This window comes from Empidonax traillii, unplaced genomic scaffold (assembly GCF_003031625.1).
Source record: "Empidonax traillii isolate 1590-97213 ecotype Southwest subspecies unplaced genomic scaffold, ASM303162v1 scaffold21:size2437335, whole genome shotgun sequence".
Lineage (NCBI taxonomy): Eukaryota > Metazoa > Chordata > Aves > Passeriformes > Tyrannidae > Empidonax > Empidonax traillii.
In genome coordinates, this window is record NW_020955214.1 from 428004 (window position 1) to 433592 (window position 5589).

At 38.2% G+C, this 5589-nt stretch overlaps 1 non-coding gene across 1 annotated transcript; it reads left to right on the top strand.

Moving 5' to 3' along the window:
* The first annotated feature begins 1125 nt into the window (after positions 1–1125).
* Positions 1126–1296, top strand: LOC114066213. The gene has a single exon (XR_003573132.1). It is a non-coding gene; the product is annotated as a U4 spliceosomal RNA (small nuclear RNA).
* Positions 1297–5589: the final 4293 nt, after the last annotated feature.

Consider the following 5589-nt stretch of genomic DNA (forward strand, 5'->3'; position numbering starts at 1 on the left):
GGAGGAAATAAATTTGGAGATAAAACAAGTACAAAACTTTCTTCTCAAACTGTTAGTTATTCCAGTCAGGTGTCAAAGAAGCTCCCTTTTTCTTCCTCCCTTGATCATCATGGGGCTGATGAATTGTGTAGAGCAAACCAAGAACATTACAAAAAGACATTTTATTGTGTCAGGATGTTTCCTGTTTTTTGGATCTTCAGTATCAATAAAGAGATTATTGTTACAGACAAAGGCAGTGTACTGTACTCCTTCAAATGAAAGTCCATGCATACTCTTATTTTACCCAAAGATTTATTCCAAGAAAATGTCCTGAAGCATAATTTAAGAGTACTGGTATCACACAGCATTTACCATGCCTGTAAGATGAGTTCTATTTAGCAATTAATTCCATACTGGTCCATTCAAAATTTCATCATGCTCTGCAGAGTGTTTTTAACGTGTGCCCTGTCCCATATCCTTGCCTGATGCACATTTGGAGGCCCAAATCTGTGTTCTGTGCAAGTTCATAAATATTTTATAACTGATTTTGGTGAGACCTCAGCAAATTCTCTGAGCAGCCTCTCAAAGTAATGATATTTTAATTTTTTTTTTTCATTTAGTATCGTTTTTGTCTGTTTCCCTTTATATCATCCAAGCTACCTGGCAAGACAGTTCAGGTTGTTGTACAGTGTGATTTTTGTTGATATGCTGCCTTTACGACTCAATCTTATGTCTCTCTGCAGCCTGTAGGCTATTTAAAACAAATTTCAATTCTTGTACTTTCCTGACCATTGCAGCTGGATAGGCATAAGGTGTAAATTTTCCTTTGGGTTAGACCCTGACTCACAAATATCCTGTTATATCGGATTTATGTGATAAGGTTGTGGTAGCAGAGGGGCTGCAGGGGTGGCTTCTATGAGAAAACATCAGGATCTGACTGCATGTTGGACACACAGATAACTCCAGTCGGTTCCAAAGCAGACCCACCACTGTCCAAAGCAGAGCCCATTAATGATGCTGGTGGTACCGCTCTAATAATGGATTTAAGAAAGGGTGAAAAAAAACCAGCTGTGCAGCAGCTGAAGAGACAAGTGAGAATATGTGTGAGAAACAGCCCTGCAGACACCGAGGTCTATGAAGGAAAGAAGCTTTGCACAGTGGCAGTATCGTAGCCAACGAGGTTAATCTGAGGTGCAATTATTGCTAATTGAAAGAGAGAAGGTGCTCCAGGCACTGGAGCAGAAATTCTCCTGCAGCCCATGTGCAGACCATGATTGGGCAGCTGTGCCCCTGCAATCCATGGAGGTCCACGGTGGAGTAGAGATCCCCTTGCAGGCTCTGGACTATCCTGTGCTGCTGCAGACATTTCCTTGATGGAAGCTGAAACCCAAGGGAGACATGGCAGGAACTGCAGCCTGTGAAGAGGGGTCCACATAGGTTTTTTTACCAGGTTTTCTGGTAAAAGCTGTGATCCTTAGGGGATTCACACTGAAGAAGTTCATTCCCAAAGAACTGTACACTGTGGAAAGGACCTGGAGCAGGGGAAGAGCATGAGGAGGAAGAAGCAGTAGAGACAGGTGTTACATACTGACCACAATACCCATTCCCTATCCCCCATCCCTACTATGTTAGTAACTGGCAATAAATTAAATCAACCTTCTCCAAGTAGAGTTCATTTTGCCTATAATGGTAACTCGTGAGTGATCTCTCTGTCCTTATCTCAGTCAATGACCTTTCCATTTTATCTTCTTGTCCTGGAGAGGAGAAGGAGTTAGAGAGCAGCTGGGTGGCAGCCAGCCAAGATTAACTCACCACACCTGTCTTTTTGGAATCATTTTTGTCTTGGTAACTTCCATAGATAAGGAAGTAGTTCCATATATGAAAGTAGTTTCTAAAGCTTAAGACTTTCAAACATCCCTGAAAAAAATATGCAGAAGTTTTTTATTTGGTCTTTAATCGATCAACAGACATCTTCCCTGCTCTTAAAAACACTTAGTCATTCTCCAAATCTAGACTGATGTGTTGTCACAGAAACACTTTTGTTTGCATAAACAAGAGAGTGGCACGATGACAAGGAGAAGTAACAGGTCAGCAATGACACCAGCATTCAAGACTCCACATACTGAAGTGTTTGCAGTGGCACATGGTAAAATTTGATAGTATTACTTCTGGCTCAGAGGCAGAAATCAGTTGCCAAATAAAGCAGAGTTCTTTAATGTTATTATTTGCTCTTTTAAAAAGCCAGAAATCTGTCATATTTTTAACTTCCAAATTGCTTTTCCATTAATCAAATGAATATGCTTTCACTGCTGTAGTGTTCTTAGCCATGTCCTCAGCTAAAAACAGTATGAAAAATATTGCTTACTAAAACAGAACCATAGCCAGATATTTTGATTTAAAAGCTTGCATTCTTTACATCTTTTTCGTGACAATTTTTTAAATAGTACCTTCAGTTTACCAAGTCCAATGCATTGATGCATCTCTAATTGGTTGTCCTTGGCTGCTGAGGTGTGTGACTGTCCTTACGCGCAAAAGAAATGGTTAACAATGTTTTGTTACTGAGTTACAGTAATAGTTTTGACTGACCCTGTCAGCAATGAGGTTGTATGCAGGTAGGGACTGCTGTTAGTGCTGTAAGGCTGTTTTGGGGCTTGAGATGTGAGGGCACCATGACGAGGCAGTCAACCACAGGAAGGTTTCCTCCCAGGAATGGTAGATACTGGTAATGTGGAAAACCTCTGGGAGCAGGTTTCAGGAATGGTCTTAAATGGCCCTTTGGGGCAATTCAATCCTTGAAACTCTGTCCATGACAGATTAAGGGAAGGAAATGGTCACATTAGTGTATGCATCTCTGGCCAAAAAAGTCCATTGTGTTTGTGAGGAATGTGTTCATTATCCCACTCAGTTTTACTAGAGAACACTGTAAAACTAACAACCCCATATTTTTTATCAAAATCTGTAGTGTTCATCATAAACAAGAGACAACATAGACAAGACCTCATTTGCAAGGTACTTCAATCATTATAGACAATGTATTAACAGTTTCCAGGTGTCATTTGGCCCCTAATAGCTAAAAAAAATTCCCCTTACTAAGTTTACTTTCTAAAAGCTCCCCAACACTGACAGGCCTGATTTATTCATTGTTTTTATTACAGAGGAAAAGCGAAGAAAACCTGAAAAGCTCTGCTTTCATTGGGACATAAACACAGCTTTTTTGGAAGCTGACAGTTCAGATGAAAACCTGACAGGAGGTCAGCAACCCTTCTCAATCCTATGGACACAGAGTGGTCAGAATAAACTCAAACTTCACAGCTTTTTAAGATAGACTGTTCCCAAAGGTTATATCTGCTAATAGCTCCTGCTCTTTCCCTAATGCTCTAGAGAGCTTTCCTATCATTTCAGTTATGAAGGAACCATAAGGCATGCATAAACTACACGTTATCCTAATTGCTCTCGAAAAAAAAGAATCTGAAAAAAACACTGTTTTGTTTGTCTTTTTTCATCCACTAAATACAATTTAACAAGACACCACCCTGCCATACCTCTAGTTGATAGATTTTGGTACAGTTTCTCACTGATATCAGGCAAGCTGTTGTAGCTTAGTTTCCCAACAGTTAAAACAAAAAATTATGTTACCTGCTTTTCCCTAAAATAATGCCAATATTTTAACCATTGAGAGAAAAAATTGAGGCCTTGATTTTAAAACCAATGCAAGAAGCAATCAGAGTTTTATTTTAATTTGCTAATACAATAAGTGGCTTGGCTTAACTTTTATGTAAGAACTAGAATTCAGCAAATTGTGATTTAAAGTATAGGTTTGATATAGCCACTATGATAAAAAAAGAAAAAAAAAAAAGAGAAAAAAAACAGCAGAGGCAGCTGTTTCTAAGTGGGATGGAAATTGCCTTAAATAAGACACCAGTGAAAAAAGTGATGGGATGAAAAAATAGAAAAATAAGGATTTTAAAGAAACTGATGAGAGGAGAGATACTGGAGAGCAAAAACAGGTATTGAAGTTCCAAACACTCACTACTGGAACAGGACACAAAGGATACATACAACTCCTTCTGTTCAAATTCTGGTATGCCTCATTTAATAAAAGACAAGAACAAAATGGTTTTGAATATGAAAGGGCTAAGGAAAATCTCTTCTTCTTTTTCTTTTAAATAAATTTATGGAGGGTCATGCAATGTAATATGTATGAAAAGAAAAACACTTTCTCAAGAAAGGTTAAAAAATATTTAAGAGTTAACGCAATAGGGTAGTGCCATAGAGGACTTACTCCTCTCTTAAAAAATTAAATGCCTTGTAGTAAGTTACCATATCTTGATCTGTGCTATATAGTATTGTTCCTCATAATTTTCCTTGATTTCACTAATATCTAGCCATGGTGTATGATTGTCAAGAGCTAGTGGAAATAAGAAAATATTTAGGTAAAAAAATATATTTATAATTTCTCATCAGAAAAACTGATAGCACTGTCTAGTTATCATCTGCAACTTCAGGGCACAAAGTCCAAAATAAGTGGCAAATGTGATATCAAGCAAAAAAACAACATCAGTGAAAGTGACATTTTGCATTTTCCTTCTCTCATTTGTTTACTTACATTCTTGGGTTAATGTTACTGTTGCTGAATACAGACACATACTCAGCAAGAGAAACTCCACTTAATTTATTGTAAAAATTTTTTAATGCGATAGGCTATTGATTTTCTTTTTTTAATTCTATAACTCAAAGAAATGAAAGTATTTGCCAGATTTATTTTACTATTTTTAGGTATGACCCCAGGCCACTACAGATTTGACTCTTGAGTTATCTTGGATGTTGTAGGACTGTGGATATATAGATTATGGATTCATGCCATGCTTAGGGTTTCCAGTGGTAAACTCAAACTAGTGGTCTGAAATACTGTATATAGTTCAGAAAAACTGCATTTTAAAATGTGATGTCAGAAGATTTACACACTATCTCCTGTGACATAGCACTGATAAGGTTATCAGGATCAAAACTGCTTAATCACTGAACCTATGAAAACACAGAGGAGTGTACTTACTGATTATAAGATAAGAAAATAAGCACATAAAAAAGCAGACCAAGGAACTCATTCACCAATTTCCATGGGCTGGCAAGCAAGTGTTCATCCATTCCCAGGAAAGCTGAGCTCCATCCCATGTAAAAATTACTTGAGAAGACAAGCACCATCACTCTAAACATCCCCCTTTCATTTTTCTTCACCTGGCTTTATATGCTGATCATGACACCATATCGTTTGGGACATCCCTTGGGTCAGCTGGGCTCAGTTGTCCTGGTTGTGCCCCCCTCAACTCCTCGTGCATCCCAGGCCCCATTGTAGGTGGTGCAGTATGAGAGGCAGGAAAGGCCTTGACGCTGTGTAAGCCCTGCCCACCAGTAATTAAAATACTCTATTATCAACATTGTTTCCAGAACAATTCCAAAACACAGCCCCATACTATCTACTATGAGGAAAATTAACTCTACCTTAGCCAAAAGCAGCACAAATCTGGAGCATTTTTTTTTCCTGTGTGACTGTGCCCTCTCTTTCACATTTGAAAAAAAGAAAAAATTCCCACAGGTTCAATTAATTGTTAG